Here is a 20,142-nt window from a genome sequence, read left to right on the forward strand (position 1 = left end):
TTTTCTGTGGCTATGCATGAAAACCTATTAACTATGAGCAGGCTTTAAAGAGAAAGTCACATTTTATATTATTCCATTTTCAAACTCACTGCTAAAGAGCAGGCAGGTAAATTGCTGTGAAATTCTTGGATTCTAATAATATCTGCAGAACTTTTTTTTTCCCCCCCTAATATAAGGAGGAGGGGAAAAAAAGCTCTCTCTGGGGGATATTTTAGTCCCAAAACTAAGTTCAAGAACTTAGAGTGCCAAATATGCTAAATCACTAAAAATAAGTAGAAAACATAAACTGATCCAAATAGGATATGCTCTGACTAAACCTCTTCCAAGATTCCCCACTGTCCACGTTTAAAAAAACCAACAAACAAAACTTCTTTGCAAGGCATAGAAAAGAGCTCCTTTAATATTTGCCTCTTGACCACCTTTCCCAGCAGCCCTGACACACCACTACACCAGTCTCCCTAGCCATAAAACTGCTAACAGTTTCTGGACAGACCAACTCATTTCATGCCACGGAACCACTATTAACACTGTTCCAACTACAGGAGATGCTCCCCTTTCAACACTGAATGCAGCTGCTAAACTCTTACCCATCCTACAAAATTCAAGTTAAGTATTACTGCCACTCTATGAAAACTTTTCTATCCTTCCAACAGTATACTTTGCCCCTACAGGAGACAAACGGAACTGACTTACGTCTTACTACAATAAAGACATAAAAAACAAGACACTCTAAAACTGTCTGAGCCACAACACTCTAAAAGTCTACTCTCTTAACACTTAGTGAAAGGATTAATACCTAATTATTCCTTCATCTAATCCCTCCACTTTTTTTGCCATTAGTCACCAAGCAGTTCCAGTCATTATATGCAATGCCCTAACAGAAGAGAATACCTTACTTCCAATTCTATGACCCCTACAAAGAATAATCACCCTAAAAATCATTGCCTAATTCAAAAATCTTCAAATGAAGCTGTACTGCCCACAAAATTAAGTACAAACTTGTTCCCATTTCTATAAAATGATTAATTCATTGTAATTCCTAAAGTCCCTTTCAGATAAAAAAAAATATATTACATGATTCTGATTCCTTCAGCTGAATATTACAGTACTTCACAATAAGCCACAATTAAAGTTTTTAAGTGTCTCCCATCATTTGCTTCCATGAACTCAGCTCAAAATACACTGCACTTGTTACTCATTTTCCCCTACATAACTTGCAATTTCCCATCGCATGTTATCTGTGCTTACATTGCACCCTCTCAAAATGCTCCCACCACAACTTAGGACTCCTTCATGAAGTCCTTCCTGATCATTTTAACTATTAGTCATTCAATAAACTCTTTTTCAACAACCACTCACTATACAAGCCTATATTGTTAATTTCATGTGCATAAATACCATCTCCCAAATGCGGCAGTAATATATTTGAAATAGAAACCATATTACAGAAGAAATTCCCTTAAGGAAACCTTCATGTATCAAGTTCACCAAATTAATCAACATTCCATCCCTGGTCGAAATCAAATTCCCTAGGCTGAGCATATTCATCAATAAATTACTTTCAGAATAAACACCAAAAGAAGAATCTAATGAACATAATACAGAACGGTCAATACATAATCAAAATAAATGTGCTCTTCCCAAAAAGACAAAAATAGCTACCTACAGCATATCAACTATATGGAAACATTTAATCATTTTCACTACATTCATAACAGCATAGACAAATAACTTCATGACACTGGATTTAGCAATGATTTCTTGAATGTGATGCTAAAAGCACAGGCAATAACAAAAAAATAAATCAGACACCATCATAATCTGCACCACAGGACACCATCAGCAGAGCGCAAAGGCACCCATGGAATGTAAGAAAACATCTGCAAATCATATACACACAGTTCCCAACTTAGAATGATTCACCTCAAAATTTTTTGACTTTACAATGGTGCAAAAGTGATATGCACTCAGGAGAAACTGTACTTTGAATTTTTAATTTTCATCTTCTCCTGGGCTAGCAATATGCAGTATGATACATCTGGTGATGCTGGGCAACAGCAGTGAGCCTCAGCTCCCAGTCAGCCACGCGATCATAATAAACAACCAATACACTTACAATCACTCTGTACCCAAACAACCATTCTGTTTTTTACTAGCAGTACAAGCAGTCAATAAATTACATATTACCTTATTATAAAATAGACTTTCTGTTAGATGCTTTTGTCCAAATGTAGACTAATGTAAGGTTTTGAGCATATTTAAAGTAGGCTAGGCTAAGCTATGATGTTTGCTAGATTAGATGTATTAAATACATTTTTGACATAGGATACTTCCAACTTACAATGGGTTTATCCAGATGCGAACTCATTTTTAAATGAAGATCTTTATCTGATAGAGTTAATATCCAGAATATATAAAGTACTCCTACAACTCAACCACAAAATAAACAAATACAATTAAAAAATGAGCAAAGCACTTGAATAGGTATTTCTCCAAAAAAGAGATATACAAAAAGCCAATACACACATGAAAAGATGCTCAACATCATTAATAACTAAGGAAATACAAATCAAAACCAAATTAAATGCCAGTTCATACCCATTAGATTGGCTATTAAGGAAAGGAAAGGAAAGGACAGGAAAGGAAAGGAAAGGGAGGGAAAAGAAAAGGACAAATGTTGGTTAGACTGTGGAGACACTGGAACCCTTGCACATTCCTGGTAGTAAGGTAAATGGTACAGTTGCTGTGGAAAACAATATGATAATTCTTCACAGAATTACCATGGGATCCAACAATGCCATTTCTGGGTATATGCCCAAAAGAAAAAGCAGGGGGCTTGAAGACCAGTGTTCACAGCAATATTGTGCATACAAGCCAAAAGGAGGAAGCAACTTAAGTGTCCATTGTCAGGTGAAAGGATAAACAAAATGTGGTAAATACATACAGTAGAATACTAGCCTTAAAAAGGAAGGAAATTCTGACACATGCTACAATATGGATGAACCTTGAGAACATCGTGCTAAGTGAAATAAGCCAATCACAAAAGGTCAAATATTGTATAATTCCACTTATATAAGGTACCTAGTCAAATTTTTAGACAGTAAGTAGGACATACCAGTCAGTTTGGAAGTTCCAGTTTGAAAAGATGAAAAAGTTAAGATGGAGGTGACAGTTGCACAACAATGTGAATATATTCAATGCCACTAAACTATACACTTAACAATGTTCTCATGTTATGTTATTTTACCACAATTTTTTTAAAAAACCTATACTTTGTAGCTACCTGGAAAAAAATTAAATTGGGTACATACTATACCATACATGCTGAAGTAATATAAATCTAAATGCATCAAAGATTAAAAGGGAAGAAAAATTAAACCATAAGTTTAAAATACAGGATAATTTCTTTGTAGCCCTGGAGTAGAAGAGGCTTTCTAACTATAATTTAAAAACCAGACACTAGGGGGCGCCTGGGTGGCTCAGTCGGTTAAGCGACTGCCTTCGGCTCAGGTCATGATCCTGGAGTCCCTGGATAGAGTCCCGCATCGGGCTCCCTGCTCAGCAGGGAGTCTCCTTCTCCCTCTGACCCTCCTCCCTCTCGTGCTCTCTGTCTCTCATTCTCTCTCTCTCGCAAATAAATAAATAAATAAATAAAAAATCTTTAAAAAAAAAAAGACACTAAAAAAGATTGATATTTCAACTATGCAAAAATTAAAAACTTCTTCACAAAACATACCAAAAGTAGCCAAAAGAAAAATAACCAACAGAGAAAAATTGTACTCAAAGACAAAGAATTAATCTCCTTAATATATATAGGATACCCAGAAGGTGATGATAAGGGAAAGAAATAAAGAGGAAAGGAGGGAAGGAAGAAGGAAAGGTAAAAGACAGTATCCATTTGAAGAAAAAGAAGTAGAAATGGCTATAAATGAAAAGGGGCTCAACTCCTTGCAGTTAAAAAAATGCAGATTAAAAGTACACTGAGGTAACATTCATACATTCATAGTTGGAATGCAAAATGATACGGTTATTTTGGAAAACACTTGAACATTCACTTACCATATGACCCAGCAATTCTACTTCTAGTACATACCCCCCCAAAATAAAAACACATGTCCACACAAAAATGTGTACACATTTGTTCAAAACAGCATTATTCATAATGGCCCAAAAGTGTAAGCAAAACATGTTCATCAACAAGAAAAGAGATAAACAAGGGTGATTTCTTCATATAAACCAAAATTACTCCACACATGAGGAATTTAAAAATGTAACCCATTCTCCAAGGGAAAGTATTCAACAGAAGACAAAATAACCCAAATGTTGGAATTATCAGATAAGGACTGGAAAGAAGCTATAACTATGACAATGAAATAAAGAAAAGTGTACTTGTAATGACTAGTAACATAGTAAACATCACCAGAAACTCTAAAACTATATAAAGAACAAATGGAATTCTAGAACTGAACAATGCAATACCAGATAGACAAAATCACCAGATGAGCTAAACAACAGAACATAGGTAACAGAGGAAATAATCAGTGAACCTGAAGGCAGATCAGCAGAAATTTCTAATCTGAAAAAGGAGGGGGGTGGTGGTTAAAAAAAGAAACATGAAGAAAAAAGAATAGAGCCTCAGAAACTTGGGAGACAATATGAAAAAGGTGATATACTGAAGTCCCAGACAGAGAAGACACAGGGCAGTTAACACTTTTTGAAGGAATAAATGACAGAAAACTTTACCAATTTAGTGAAAGACAGCAATTTATAGATCTAAAAGGCTGAAAAAAAAAAAAACCAGAGTAGTATAAACACAAAGCAACCATGCTTAGGCACATCATAGTCAAACTAAAAATCAAAGATAAAGAAAAAATATTGAAAGCAGCCGGAGGAAAAAGGTCCATTAACAGGAAACAAAAATTCAAATTACTACCACCTTATGAGAAACTACGAAGCCCAGAAGACAGTGGAAAAACATTTTTAAAGTCTGAAGAGGGTAGGACAACAGTGAACCCAAAAATCTATATGAACCAAAATATCCTTCAAAAATGAAAGTGAAATAAAGACATTTTCAAACAAAAGAAACTCACTGCCATCAAACCTGGACTAAAGTTCTTCATGCTGAGGGAAAATGATACCAGTGGGACAGTGAGGCATTAATAAAGAACATCAGAAACAGTAAACACATAAATGTAAAAAGACTTTTTTTACATTTAGTTTTTTGAACATACCTATAACTACAGCAAAAATCATATCTTGTGGGGTTATACTGTATGTAGAAGTAATATCTATGACAACTACAACATAAAAGGACAGTGGGAAGCACTGGCATGGGAAGCAGCAGGCAGGGGAGTTAATAGACTTCCTGAGATGCAAGGTCTCTACTCTGCACTTCTGAAGTTTTAAATTAACTCTAAAGAAACTGTGAGTAGCAACTTTTCTTAAAGATGTGTATTATAGTCCCTAAAGCAATCATTAAAAAATGCCAAGAGCTATGGTTAAAAAGCCAAAGGTAAATTAAAATGGAATTCCAAAAAATATTCAAATAATTCAAAAGAAGGAAGGAAAGAGGAAAGAACAACAGGGACAACAATTTTTTAAAAATAAACAAAACAGTACACCTAAGTCCAACCATAGCCATTATTACATTAAAAGAGACAAAACTCTCCAATTCAAAGAAGCATTGATTTAAAAATAATCATAAACCAAGCCCCAACTATATGTTGTCTGCATGATATGCACTTTAAATATAAAGATGGAGAATGAAAAATGATGGATGGATAGCAAAAAGCAAGCCTAAGAATGCTGGAGTGGCTATATTAATATCAAATAAAACTACTCTGTAAGAAAAAGAGTAAATACCAGAGATGGAGTAACTTTATAATAATATAAAGGATAAATTCATCAAGACATAACAGTCTTAAATGTGTATGTGCCTATTAACATAAGTTTCAACATACTTCAAATGTATCATAATTAAATGCTGAGATAATTCAACTCTTACAGTATCTCAGTTAATGGATAAAATGATAAATACACACACCGAAAATCAGTAAAAGCATAGAGGATCAACGTTAATAACCATTTTGATCTAACTGATACTTACAGAATATACTCAAGAAATGCAGAATATGAATTCTTACTAAGTACACATGGTACCTTCATTTGGACCATGGATGGGCAAATTATGGCCCAAAAATAAAATAAAACAAAAAGCCTCTGTTTTGGTATCACCAGTGAATTTAAAATGGCTTTTACTTTTTTTTTTTTTTTTTGCGTTTTTGGGGGAAGGAAGAGAAGTGAAAACAAAAGGGAGGAGAGGAAAGCAGCAGCAGAGACCATGCCTGGCCCACTAGCATAAAACAAAGACCATATGTGGCCCACAAAGCCTAGAATACTTACTATTTGGTCTTTTACAGAGAAGTCTGCCAATCTCTGACCTAGACCATATGCTAAGCCATAAAACAAATCTCAATAAATGTAAAAGATTAAAATCATAAATACAATGTTCTCTGACTAAAAAGGAATTAAGTTAGAAACCAACAATAAAAAGATACCTAAATAAACCCCAAACATCTGAAAATTAAACACTTCTAACTATAATCCATGACTCAAAGAAAAAACTGCAAGGGAAATTATTTCAAGCTGATTAACAGTGAAAATAAAAATTTTAACATCAAAATGTGTGGGATGCAGTTAAAATAGTGCTTAAAAGGAAAATTCCAAGTTTCAGTGCTTATGTTGGAAAAAACTGAAAGGTCTAAAATCAGTGACCTAAGATTCCACCTTAAAAAGTTAGAAAAAGGAAAGCAAAGTAAACCAAAAATAAATAGAAATAAACAATAAACAATAAACAGGATGGCAGAAATCAAGTTAATAGGAAATAGAGAAAATTAACAAGAAAAAGATGGTACCATGAAAAGATAGGCTGATCACGAAAAAATAACATGGAAATTGCCAACAAAAGGAGTGGGAAGCTGGTTAACACTACAGATCATATAGACATGAAAATGGTAAGAAAAAATATTATAAACAACCATGCCATCATAATAAACTCAAGATGTAATGAACAAATTCCTTCAAAGATACAATTTACCAAAATCAACACAAGATGAAACAAAAAATCTATTTGAATAAGCCCATAGTTATTAAAGAAATTATCAGTGACCTTTCCAAAAAGGAAACTGCAGGCCCAGGTTTCACTGGTAAATTCTATCACTCATTTAAGGAAGAAATAATCATTTTACATAAGCTCTTTCAGGAAAGAGGAAAAAACTCATCCCAAACCCTTTCATGAGGATAGCACAATTCTAATACCAAAATCAGAGACAGACATTTCAAATAAAGAAAATGGCAGGCCAATATCCATCATGAATACAGATGCAAAAATCCTTAACAAAACGAATACAATATGCAAAAAGGGTATATATATACCATAACTAAGTGAGCCTTAGCCTAAGAATCCAAGCTTGGTTTAACAGTTGAAAAATCAAGCCCCTGCTTTTTTAGAACATCTCAATTAATTTCACTAGTCTGAAGACCACTCCTCAACATGCTATGGTCTGATGCCTACTTACCTCCCCAGACTCCTCTAAATACCCACTTGACTTTCATATCCCTCAACCCCTGCAAAACACACTGTAATATCTAAAGTAGACGGAATTACTCTTATAAATCTTGATAATTATAGTTACGAACAGAACACATAAATCCTAGCACTTACATAAAATAAATGCTCATCCTTCTTTCCATTATTGTTTTTGTTTTATTTCACCCCAATCCTTCATTTCCTCGCAGGCCCTTTTCAAATCTTCCATTTTCATCATTCCTTTTGGATACATTCAATTTTCATAGTATGATTCCTAAGCAAAATTAGTAGAGTCTTAATGCCTTCCAACTTGCCATTCTTTAATAAATGGTGTGTACTTATGTGTGTTCATGTGTGTGTACTTTTATTATTGCTTAAAGTACACTTTGTTACCTTGCACTTGTTACCTTGCACTATCTTAAGAATACTTCAAACCTAGTCCTTTTTAATGTCAATTCTAAACAGGGAAATTACACTTTGTGAATACCCTGAAATCTCAAAGATACTTTCATGTGGTATCTCTTTTTGATGTCAATTGTAAACAGAAATTTACATTTACATGCAGAGTAAAAATACAATTAATTACACATCAAGAACAATTCTATTATAGAATGCTAGAATATGCATACATTTTTTCCTTCTGGAACTCTACAAAAGCAGCTGTAAATTGTGATTGTCTCCAGGCAGCAGGATGGAGAGAAGGGAGAATTTTGTTTTCTAAATATACACTATTCTGTCTTAAATGATCTAACCATACACATACATTACTTTTTTTAAGTACAAGAACTTTTAAACTGATAACATTTGCCCATCATTAAAATTTTAATAATACTGAAAAAATATTAATGTTAAGTTTCCAACCATGCCTATATCCCCTAGCCACCCAGTTGCCATTCCAAGAGTAAATCACTTACATATCCCAGAAATAATTCATGCATGAACTTGCATATGTATTACTTTGATTTAAAACCCGTCACTGGGTTATCTGGGCAGTCAAATTATGAATCTACTTTACTTCTCTACACTTTCCTGTATTTAAAAAGAAATTGTCATTTTCTAAATGGTTTTTAAAAAGAGACCATAAAATGAAAAAGGCGAAGCTAGCACAATATAGTATTTTGGAAAACTAAACCAAAATTTTCCTTTGTGACCCAAGGCAGCAAGTTAAATTTACAAAAACTCTCCCTGAACTATACAACAATGAAAAAAATCTCCAATGCTGATTTGGGCCAGCAAGGAGGGAAAAGGAATTGGAAATGGCTTAGAGCAAGAAACAGAGTAGAGAATTCAAAAAGCACTTTTGAAGTTATCAAAGGCTCAGTGACTAGAAGAACAGTAGTGGAAATGTAATGAAGTTACAGTGTAACGAAGTTACAAAAGAGGGATGACCTGCACTGGGAGTAATGAATGAATGGCAAAAAACAAACGAGTTTTATGTAAGAAATGGTTGGTCTATCATGGTCCTAACTGCCTCTGGGGTAGGGGAAAGTAGATTTGGGAATGGTAATAGTCATCAGTAATGCACTCTCACTCTTAAAAAGAAATGAAACAAATATAATAAAATGCTAGCAGGCAATAATTCTGATAAACAGGAGTATCTGTCCTATTATTCACTGTACTTTTCTAAAAGAAAAGAATCCGTTTAAGAAAAAATATGTTCAAGTAGTAAAACCAGTTATGCTTGTTAAAAAATATTAGCATGGATATTATTTTTAATTGTTAGATATTATTTTTAATTCTGCAAATTCAAATTTTACTTATTAAAAGCAATATGGTTGACAAAGAGTACTTTAACTTAATACAATGGTTCATATTTCTTTTTGCTTTGAAAATCATCTCACAGCAAAAAGCTATTTGAAGATTCCAATATGTTACTGATACTGAACCACTAAACAGAAACAAAATCTTAAAAAAAAAAAAAATACAGTTCAAAATGAACTAGAAAAAAAAGCTATGATAAAAAATCATTCCAGAAAAAAACAAACATGTATTGAGGTTACCACACTAAATCCAGTTAATAATCTACAGCCTATGCTAGGGAGAAAGAGCACTAGAATTTTAACTTTCCATGTTTCCACAATCTTAAACCATATAACAAAATGAATATAAGACCCTCAAACTTTAGGATAGAAAGAACATTAATGATATAGTGCAACCCATTTTCCAAAATTTCTGAGTATTAACCACCAATTTAAAGTTGAAAGAATTCTATCTCAATATGACCAGCTTCCACCTTTACTGTATCATAAAAATAAAGTATATACTAAGGATAAATATCAAATTTTAAAAGAAAATGGAGGTCTACAAATGAAACCCACTGCTTAACTTCTGTAATACCTCAATTCTCAGCTTAGCTATAGTATTCTTTGTACTTCTAGTGTTAGGAACTTTTAGGACAAGAATGCAGTGGCTAATTCACAGGGAATATTGGCTATAAAGATAATTAGCAATTATTTGAAAAGCATTTCCAATGCCCTCCAATGTTCCTCTCATTACATTAAAGTCAATGTTTAACGTGACACACAAAAAAACTGATAAAACTGTTGAGTGGAAGAAAGTGGACTCCTTTGTGTTTAACAGAAATGGAATTCTCCCAGTCCTTTTAGATCTAAAACTTAAAATCTAACTCCTTTTCACTAGTGGGGAAGAAAAAATATGGACCTTAGAATCAAAAAGTCATGAGTGAAATGTCTGTTCCACCATTTACTATCCTATGATCATAGACTTTATTCCTAATTCATAAGGAATAAAACTGAATTCACAAGACTGCCATGAGGATTAAAAAAGGTAACAGTAGATGGCACTAAGTATTCAGTAAATTCTCCCCACCCCAGATCCTTTTCCTTTATCCATGAGCCTCCTTTTATTTCTCTACCCATCCCTATAATTATTCTAAGACTTAGCAATGTTTTCCCAACCTCTTTGCTAGTACACCAGTCCAACTATCCACCACTTAAAGATGTAGATTTCCACTTACATGAAATGACCACGACAGGCAAATCCATAAAGACAGGAAAGAAATTAGTAACTCCAGAGGGTTGAAGGAAAGGAGAATGGAAAGTTTGACTGTTAATGCGTATGACGTACTTTCTGGGGTGATGAAAATATTCTAAAGTTGACTGTGGAGATGGTTACACAAACTTGTGAATAACTCAATTATACACTTTAAAAAAGTAAATTTTACGTACGTGAATCATATCTCAACAGAGCTATTAAAAATAGAATACAAGACTCAGACTGATACTGAGTTAAGTTTAACTTTTATCAATCTTCTGCTTAATGATCTACACAATCTACTGCCAATCAAATCAATTCTAAACCATTGTTTCCCATTTAAAATCCTTCCGAATAAGTTAAGATATAAATAAAATTAACTACCTGCTGTCCCACAGCTCCAAACAGGGTCAACTCCAAGTAGGGCAATCTCCTAACTGATCCCTCCCTCAAATATTTTGAAACTCCTGCCTGACTTGCCTTCATCAATAAAATATTTACTGAGCATTATTAAATACTATGCACGAGGCCATAACTTGGAGAGAGTGAACAAAAAAGGCATCCTACCATCATAAAGCTTCCAATTTAGCTTCCAATAACAAAGCTTCCCTTCCCTTCCATCTATCATAACCTACTTAGTCGACTTTTTCCAAGAATTTGAGCAAGTTCAGCTCCTTCATAAACCATCCTCCCAAAAACTACAGCCTTTATTAATCTCCCCAATTAACTACTAATATACCATCTTTAGTTATTTCACATACATTAGTTTCATCTCTGGAACTAAACTGTAAGCCTAAAGAATAAAATCATACCATGGCTTTCTGTATGTACCATAGTATTCAGCATAGAACTGAGAATTCCAGTGGTGAAATAAGTAGTTGATTACTTGCAATACCTTTTTTTTTTTCCCCACATATATCAACAGTTCATTCCTTTTTATTGCTAAGTATTATTCCATGGTGTATGTACCAGTTTGTTAAACAAGTTAAAGGACATCTAGATTGTTTCTAGTTTCTTGTTGTTGTTGTTGTTGTTGTTTTTAAGCCTTCTAATGACTTTATTTGGGGTTTTGCTGTTGTTGTTTTGGTTTTTTTTTAATTAACATATAATGTATTATTTGGTTCAGGGGTACAGGTGTGTGATTCATCAGTCTTACACAACACCCAGCACTCACCATAACACATACCCCTCCCCATGTCTGTCACCCAGCCACCCCGTCCCCACCTCCTCCCCTCCAGGAACCCTCAGTTTGTTTCCTAAGATTAAGAGTCTCTTATGGTTTGTCTCCCTCTCTGGTTTCATCTTGTTTCATTTTTTCCTCTCTTCCCCTATGATCCTCAGCCTTGTTTCTTAAATTCCTCCTATCAATGTGGTATATATATACACAAAATGAAATATTACCCAGCCATCAAAAAAAATGAAATCTTGCTATTTGCAATGACATGGATGGAACTAGAGGGTATTATGCTAAGCGAAATAAGTCAATCAGAGAAAGACAATTATCATATGATCTCACTGATTTGCAATACCTTCTTACAGCAATTTTAACTATAGCTGCCATTGTTACTGTATGTCAATTATTTTGCTATGTGCTTTATAGTATCCCTAATCGCTATCAAAACCATGCAAAATGGATCTGTTTCCATACTGGGGAAACTGCACCTCACAGAAGAAGAAACCACTGCAAAGAAATACTAAAGCTAAGGGCGCCTGGGTGGCTCAGCCGTTAAGCATCTGCCTTCAGCTCAGGTCATGGTCCCAGGGTCCTGGGATTGAGCCCCACATTGGGCTCCCTGCTCCGTGGGAAGCCTGCTTCTCCCTCTCCGACTCCCCCTGCCTGTGTTCCTGCTCTCGCTATCTCTCTGTCAAATAAATAAATAAAAAATCTTAAAAAAAAAAAAAATACTAAAGCTAGAAATGAACTCAAATACCTATCAGCTCCCAAAGTCAACGTCTTTTGTACGGTCTCCTTTAAATATGAGTGGTTACTTCCAAAATAAAACCAGAGAAAACTAACAGTATAGTTTGTCATGCTAACTATGGGATCTTCCCCACTTATTCTTTCTGTGTCAGTTTCATCTTTAAAAGAGAGTAACTACCTACCTTATAGGATTAGGTAGCAAATGAATTAATACATATAAAGCAATTAGAACAGTGCCTGGCACACAGTATGTACTATATAACTGTTAGTTATTATTTTTATCACCATAAATCACCATAATGAAGTCACCAAATATACTTCCTATTCTCATAAACTTGGTTTATGATAGATTATGGCTTCGTACTACCTACAATATAAATACCAAAGCAGTGCAGAATTCAAGGACTTTCAGACCTCCATAATCCAGCTCCAACATATCTCTTTCATTCAACTCAAGAAGCACTTACTGAGCACCTATCATACCTTAGACACTTTCACTACTTTCCTGTACCATATCGAGTATTTCACTACTTCTCTGTACCATATTAAACATCACTATTTCCTTGTACCATACCAAACCTAATATATCCAAATTCAACCTATACTTTTCCACCTCACTTTGTTTCCTACCACTGTTCTCTTACCTTGTACACTAGTCTTATTCCTGCCTATCAGTACTTTATTCATCCTTAAAGGCCTACTTCAGTTATTATCTCTACCAGGAAGCCTTTTTACATCTTCCCTGGAAAAAGTAAATTTTCCTTCACCTATGATTCCAAAAAAGTTTCATTTATACCTGGCAGAGCATTTACCATATTGTTATTATTATGTACATGTAAGCTTCCTAAAGGCAGGCATCATTTCCTAATCATCCTTATATTCCCTATAACACAAGTACTGCAAAAGTATGCATTTGCACAGATGCTCACTAGCGTTACTGAAAAACAATTCTTCCAACTATCAACAAAATAGATGTAAAAGCTATTTCCTACTTCCTAGTTTTTTTGTTGTATATAAATAAATATATACGGCCCATTATCTCTGAAAAAGAAAAAAATAGGGCAGTTCAAATTCTCTTAATTATAATTCAGGTTTACTATTCTAAAAAAAAAAGGCTTAAATAAATGGCCTATCGTATCACTGCATTTATCAAGTTGGTCCTACTTTCCAAAATATCCCATAATCCCAAAATTACTAGACTGTTACACCTCTGTTCTAATGAAAAATCCAGTATTATTCACACCATCATTAATTATTCCTTTAAAAAACTGTTCTTGATTCACACATTTAGAATGAACACTGTGTGAAACTCACTCGGTTTTTGCACTTTTGGAAAGAATGTTCATTCAAACTCCTAATTATTAAAAAGGATCATGTAGTTATCAAAATGAAATGAGGAATTTAAGGCAACATAAAGAAAAATGGACAACAAACTTCCCCTCCTCATCTTTCTCCCAATAGTAGACACTTACTTTTTCCGCCAGCATCAAATCCCTACTCCTATTCTGATGAATCCACCAAGGATTAAGGCTTTGCAGGTCACAAAACCTCACATCCCTTTATAGAATCAGGACCCGATACTGATACATTCTACTCCTGCCACCTACTACACATCACATGATTGATATCTATCTAACCAATCTGAGCTCAGGTCAGAACTTTGAATCTTGACCGAATAACTACAAGATGAAGAGATGTTTTATAATTTATATTGCTAGTATCTAGTTGCCAGCATCCTGCCGAATTCCCGCAACATGACTTTGATAGCAGACTCTCGCTGCCTGGTCTCTCCTTTTCTCTGCTTTTCTGAGCCTGGTTCTCCAGCCTTCCCATCAATTTTGTGATCTACACTTACATACCCTTTCACAATTATTACTTTTTTGGCTCACATTAACTAGTTATTTTGTTGTTTGCATCCAAGATTTCTCACTGATATAACCACATTACATTTCTCTCATTTCTACTTCTCAGAATCTTCCTATCAATTTAAATCCTGTTTCACTACTAAAAAAAAAAAAAGTTTTGTTTTACTTTTAAAATAACTTTCCTGACAACAAGGCAACTTGAAACAAGTAAAGCAGGCCCCTTCGAAATGCATTTTGGAAGCAATAAAATGCTCAACTAGTCCATTATCTGAAAAACAGGTTAATCAAGAAAAGAAAAAAAAGGCCTCTTTCCTTTGCTCTATTACCTCTACCATTTTGATTAATATGAAGCAAAATTTTAAAATACATACTTTCAAACAGGAAACATAAGCTTCTACTAAAACTGTGTACTTTTTAGATAAAATGCATCAAAATTCATCCTAAACTCCAGAAGATAACAATCTCTTTAATTCTATTTTAGGAAAAAAAAAGTTACTTTCTGGCAACCCATGTGTTTCTCTCAATCTATATATTCACTATTTTCAGATTCAAATACCAAACATTAAGTACTCTGAGTCTAATAAAAAGTTTCTTTTTTATAATCCTATATTCTTAAGTTCGACTATTTCATTTGTTTTTTTAATGCAGGCATTAATGAGAGAAATAACTTTTGTATGGCATCAATTATTCAAACTGCAGCTTCAGAAATATGTATACCTTTATTCTGAAGTTATATGTAATTAAACATCACTTCCTTAGTTAAGCTGTCTTGAATTAACCAGCAATTGTCAGCTTTATCATGTTTCATATAATGCCTGTCCCTGCAGTTAATAAATAATTCTATGTCGATTAACTTGCTTGTGTTTTGGGTTAATCAAATCAATGAATTAGTCACTAAGACTTCCCTATATATCTCATATTTGTACTAAAAATTAACAGTTCTAAAAACATTTTTTTTTTTAAAAAACGTATGTTTAAATTTTAATACTCTTCAAAGACTAGGTTAACAATTTAACCACCGATACTGACTATACCCCAACTGAAGGCAGTATTAACAGTGGGCTCTGGAACCAGACTGCCTAGTATTAACAGTGGGCTCTGGAACCAGACTGCCTGAGGGCTCGATGCTAGATCTACTACTTAACTGTAGCTACATTTACTTGAGCAAGTTACTTAAGTTCTCTATACCTCAGTTTCCTCACCTTTAAGATAGTTATTATATCACAGTACCTACACTTCATAGGGTTTCTGAAAAGGTTATAAATAATTATCTCAAAAACATAACTCCTAAAGGGCTCTCTGAAAGGCTGATTTGTACACATCCCACGTAACATTTTAAATAACTGAAATCCAAAAACTAAATTAAGTACTTCTAAAATTTAAATGCCTGAAACAATAAAAAAGCGTATTTCCTTTAAAAAGGCATTCATTTTATGAAAACAGTTTCTGAATTTGTGTTAAAATGTTATGATGGGGGGGCACCTGGGTGGCTCAGATAGTTAAGCGTCTGCGTTTGGCTCAGGTCATGATCCCAGGGTCCTAGGATCAAGCCCCAAGTCAGGCTCTCTGCTCAGCGGGAAGCCTGCTTCTCCCTCTCCCACTCCCCCTGCTTGTGTTCCCTCTCTCGCTGTCTGTCAAATAAATAAAATCTTTAAAAAAAAATACGGTATAATGGGAAACAAAATTAGTTTTGCATCTGTGCCATCTAGTATGCATTTGTATTTGTATTACAACAAAAACGCTTAAAGATTTCTGAAGCATGTATTGAACCAGGCCTCAACCAAACTACTTTAACTATAAAAAACATATATTGTTATTTCAACCGGCAAAAAGAAACTCCAACGACTATAACTCATAAATGTGAACTCCTAAGAAAATTTAAGAGAATTCAACAATGCTATCAATTGATAAGTAGGAGCAATCCTGAAAAACATTTCTCAACTCTGGACCTCTGTCTCATTTATAAATAAAAGAGGGTTAAATTATTTCTCAGTCTTTTTCATCTCCATAATTCTATGTAAGTCATTAGGCACTTCCCTTAATTCACTAAAGTAAGTTTCACAAATACACATTAAATGCTATTTTTGTGGTCTTGAAATAACTGAAGTTAAAAATGCTTCAAGAGGGGCTCCTGGGTGGCTCAGTTGGTTAAGCGACTGCCTTCGGCTCAGGTCATGATCCCGGAGTCCTGGGCCCACATCGGGCTCCCGGCTCAGCGGGGAGCCTGCTTCTCCCTCTGACCCTATCCCCTCTCACGCTGTTTCTCTCTCTCTCTCTCTCTCTCAAATAAATAAATAAAATCTTTTAAAAAAATAAAAAATAAATAAATGCTTAAAGAAAAACGCATCATATTTAATTATACTAAGCTCTAAGACTTTAAGCAAGCAAACAATAGTTTTATCATGGACCAATACTAAAGACACAGTTTGTAATTTTACACAGTTCCAAAACCAACCGTGAACTGTAAGGCATTCTGCACCCTAATTCCCCATCTTAAGACTTTCAATCTCCTTGTAGCAACCTCTCATTCACACTAAGTACTGTAACTGAGAAAGTCTTAGAGACAAGGGCACCTGGGTGGCTCAGTCGTTAAGCATCTGCCTTCAGCTCAGGTCAGGATCCCAGGGTCCTGGCATCAAGCCCCACATTGGGCTCCCTGCTCCATGGGAAGCTGGCTTCTCCCTCTCCCACTCCCCCTACTTGTGTTCCCTCTCTCACTGTCTCTCTGTCAAATAAATAAATAAAATCTTTAAAAAAAAAAAGTCTTAAAGACACCCTTCCCAAGGGAATTGCATTTCCACAATGGGCAAGAAGACTTAAAGGAGAGAATATTTAAAGATGTAATGTTCAGCATCAGAACAGATGAAGAAAATATTTTTGTGAAGTATGTGTTAGGGGTAGAGAGGAGTTAGAAAGGAAAATATATCAGACCACACAAATTCAAGGCTGTTCCTTTCCTATATAGTATATAAGGAGTATGTAAGAATGACTTGAGTTTAAGTCAACAGTTATGAAAGGTTTTGAAAAAAATCTTGAAAGAAAATAAAATTACATGAATGGTCCTCTGGAAAAATTAAGATATTATTTGGGTTTTTTTGTTCTGGTATTAATCAATTATGGAGGTATCTTTTATATATTTATTATGATATAAAGGTCCATATAAATATATAAAACCACCAGCACACAAAGTAGTATTAGTCACTATCCTATTTTGGAGAACCAAATTTAAACATTAATCCAATAACATCACCTTATCTTGTGCTGTTACTTAATAATACATGAATTTGTAAGTGCTTGATAAACTATAAAGCGTGTTAATGTAGTGTTATTATTACTTAACTGCTTTGGTCTTGCCTCTTTATGCCAGTGGCTATTATAGATCAGTAATGTCATTAAATAGCCTGCAAGTTCCAATAGAATTACAGACAAGCATTCAAATGCCTTTATTATAGGGGAATTTGGTTTCAGAAAACATACTGCTTGAAGCTACATTTTAACCACTCCACACTCCTGCCCCTACTCCGATCGTTCAGCTGTGTCCACCTGTTGGTGGGGAAGCACACTGGACAAGGAGGAGCACTGTGGAGGGAAATTTAGCCCTATGCTGAGCTAAAATCTCCTCCTATGGATTCTGCCTCTTAAAAAGTGGGATGAAACAGAAGACTGGCTGTCAGCATACCTGATCACTCATCACTTCCAAGCCATGTGTGCTCCCTCATTCTTCTCACTGTGATGCTCAAGAAGCCAAATTACATATCCAAGATTTTTAAAAGGAACAGTAAAATATCCAATCTTTTTGTTTTTCTTTATCATTTTATTAGCTTCAATTTATAAATTGTAATGATGATTGCCACATCTCCACCTTCATTCTTGAAGTTCCTGTATTTTCAACTTCCTCTAGAATATTTCCAATTATGATAATCATCCAAATTCAGTAACAAATTCAAATAACAATTTTACTCAGCTTCTTAAAACCAACTCCCTTAATTGTCCCACTCAAACTCAAAATTCTGAAATCTTCATTGATGACTACAATCTACCAAAATCAATTGCCAAGCCCTAGCAATACCTCCATCTTTCAAATCAGCAAAACATTCTAACTGTGCACTGTGTTAGGCCAAGCAGTGCAAAAGAAAAATAAATAAGCATAAGACACCGTGTTCCTGTCCTTAAAAAATGTCAATTCAATAAAAGAGAACTAACCGATAACTGTAATAATTATGATGTATCAAGTTTTTACTGTGTGTCAAGCAGTGTGACTAACCATTTTCATGCATTATCTCAAAAAACAAGAAACAAACCAAAAAACCCCACCCACAAGGTAGATACAATGATCTCCAAATTACACATGGAAAAAATGTGACCTGCAGAGTTTAAAGTGTACAAAGTCATACAACTAGAAAAGCTTGAACTCAAAAACAGCTATGACTACAAAGCCCTTGCTAACCATAATACAAAACAACTGCAGAAGTACAAACAAGAAGCAACCTTTCCCAAATTTCTCTCTTCTGCTCTATTCCCACTGCCAATATCCTATTTCAGAATTTCTGCAAAGCTGGTGCTGAGAGGGCTGCTTAAAAATCATCTAGGAAGATCATCTAAATTTATATTCCTAGGCCCAACCCTTGAGATTCTGAGTCACTGGGCATGGGGTGTTTCCCAGGCAGTTTTTTTTTAAACCATACCGCTAATTCTTGTTCCGTCATTCATTTGCTCGCTCATTCAACAAAGATGTGAGTTCATATTATGTGTCAAGTTCCATAACTTCATCCCAAATACCTCCTCTACATCCGATCCAACTGCATTCCATTCTGCAAATATTTTAAAAGCCCTATTTACAACATTTAACTCCTCTTGTAAAGGATTTTTATTTCCTATCAAGTAAAAATATTTTGAATCAAAGTTCTGCTGCAAGTGCTCAATAAATGTTAGTTCCCCTTCACATCACATAATCTAGATGTGCATTATTACATGGTCCTCAATTCCAATGGAAGGGGGTGGTGCAATGTACGCTAACAGGGCTAAACACAAGAAGCAGCTACTCTCTTCTTTCTGCTGTATATGCTTTCCCTTCTCCTGTATATATCCAAATCCTTAAAAGGAGAGCGCATACCCTACCTTCCCTGCAACTTCCTTGACTCTTCCTGACCACAATAATCTTTCTTACAACCTACAGAGCAGCTATTACTATAACAAAAGTAAGTATCTTAACATTTGATAAAGTTCAGTCTTTTATCATCCTAATTTTTTAAAATAATTTTTAGCTCTTATCTCAAGATTCTTGAGAGCAGACTGTATTACACATTTTCATTGTAATTCCAAGAGTGTCTGACCGGCCGCCAAGTATATAGTAAGCCTTGATTTGGCAATACCACCTTTTCTATGTGTGCAAGTAATTCTTAAATTACTAACACTGCTTCCTGCCTTTAAAACATCATAAATGAATTCTCTCAAAAAAATATCTAAATGATTTGTCAAAGGCTCATCCTCTATGTAAGGAGACTATTATATATAGTAGGGGCTGTACCACATTTATTTGTTATAATACCTTGGGCAGATAGTTTAACTTCTTCTAAACCCTAAATTTTTCTTTAAAACAGAAATAATTCTCAGGTTGATGTGAAAAGTAAATGAGATAATAAAGCGTTCAGCACTGGGTCTGACATGTAATTCTTAATAAATATCAGCTGTTAGTATTTCCTGATTAAACAAAATGTAGAGAGTAAACTTTTTCCAGAATTTCAATTTAAGCAAAGTGACAAGGAAATAAGCTA

At 34.5% G+C, this 20,142-nt stretch overlaps 1 protein-coding gene across 1 annotated transcript in view; it reads right to left on the reverse strand.

Moving 5' to 3' along the window:
• The window catches only part of ACTR3 (actin related protein 3), a 58,888-nt gene that overhangs the window by 33,856 nt on the left and 4,890 nt on the right, over positions 1-20,142 (reverse strand). The window lies entirely within an intron of this gene.

The sequence above is a fragment of the Neomonachus schauinslandi genome, chromosome 3 (genome assembly GCF_002201575.2).
Source record: "Neomonachus schauinslandi chromosome 3, ASM220157v2, whole genome shotgun sequence".
NCBI classification, from domain to species: Eukaryota; Metazoa; Chordata; class Mammalia; order Carnivora; family Phocidae; genus Neomonachus; species Neomonachus schauinslandi.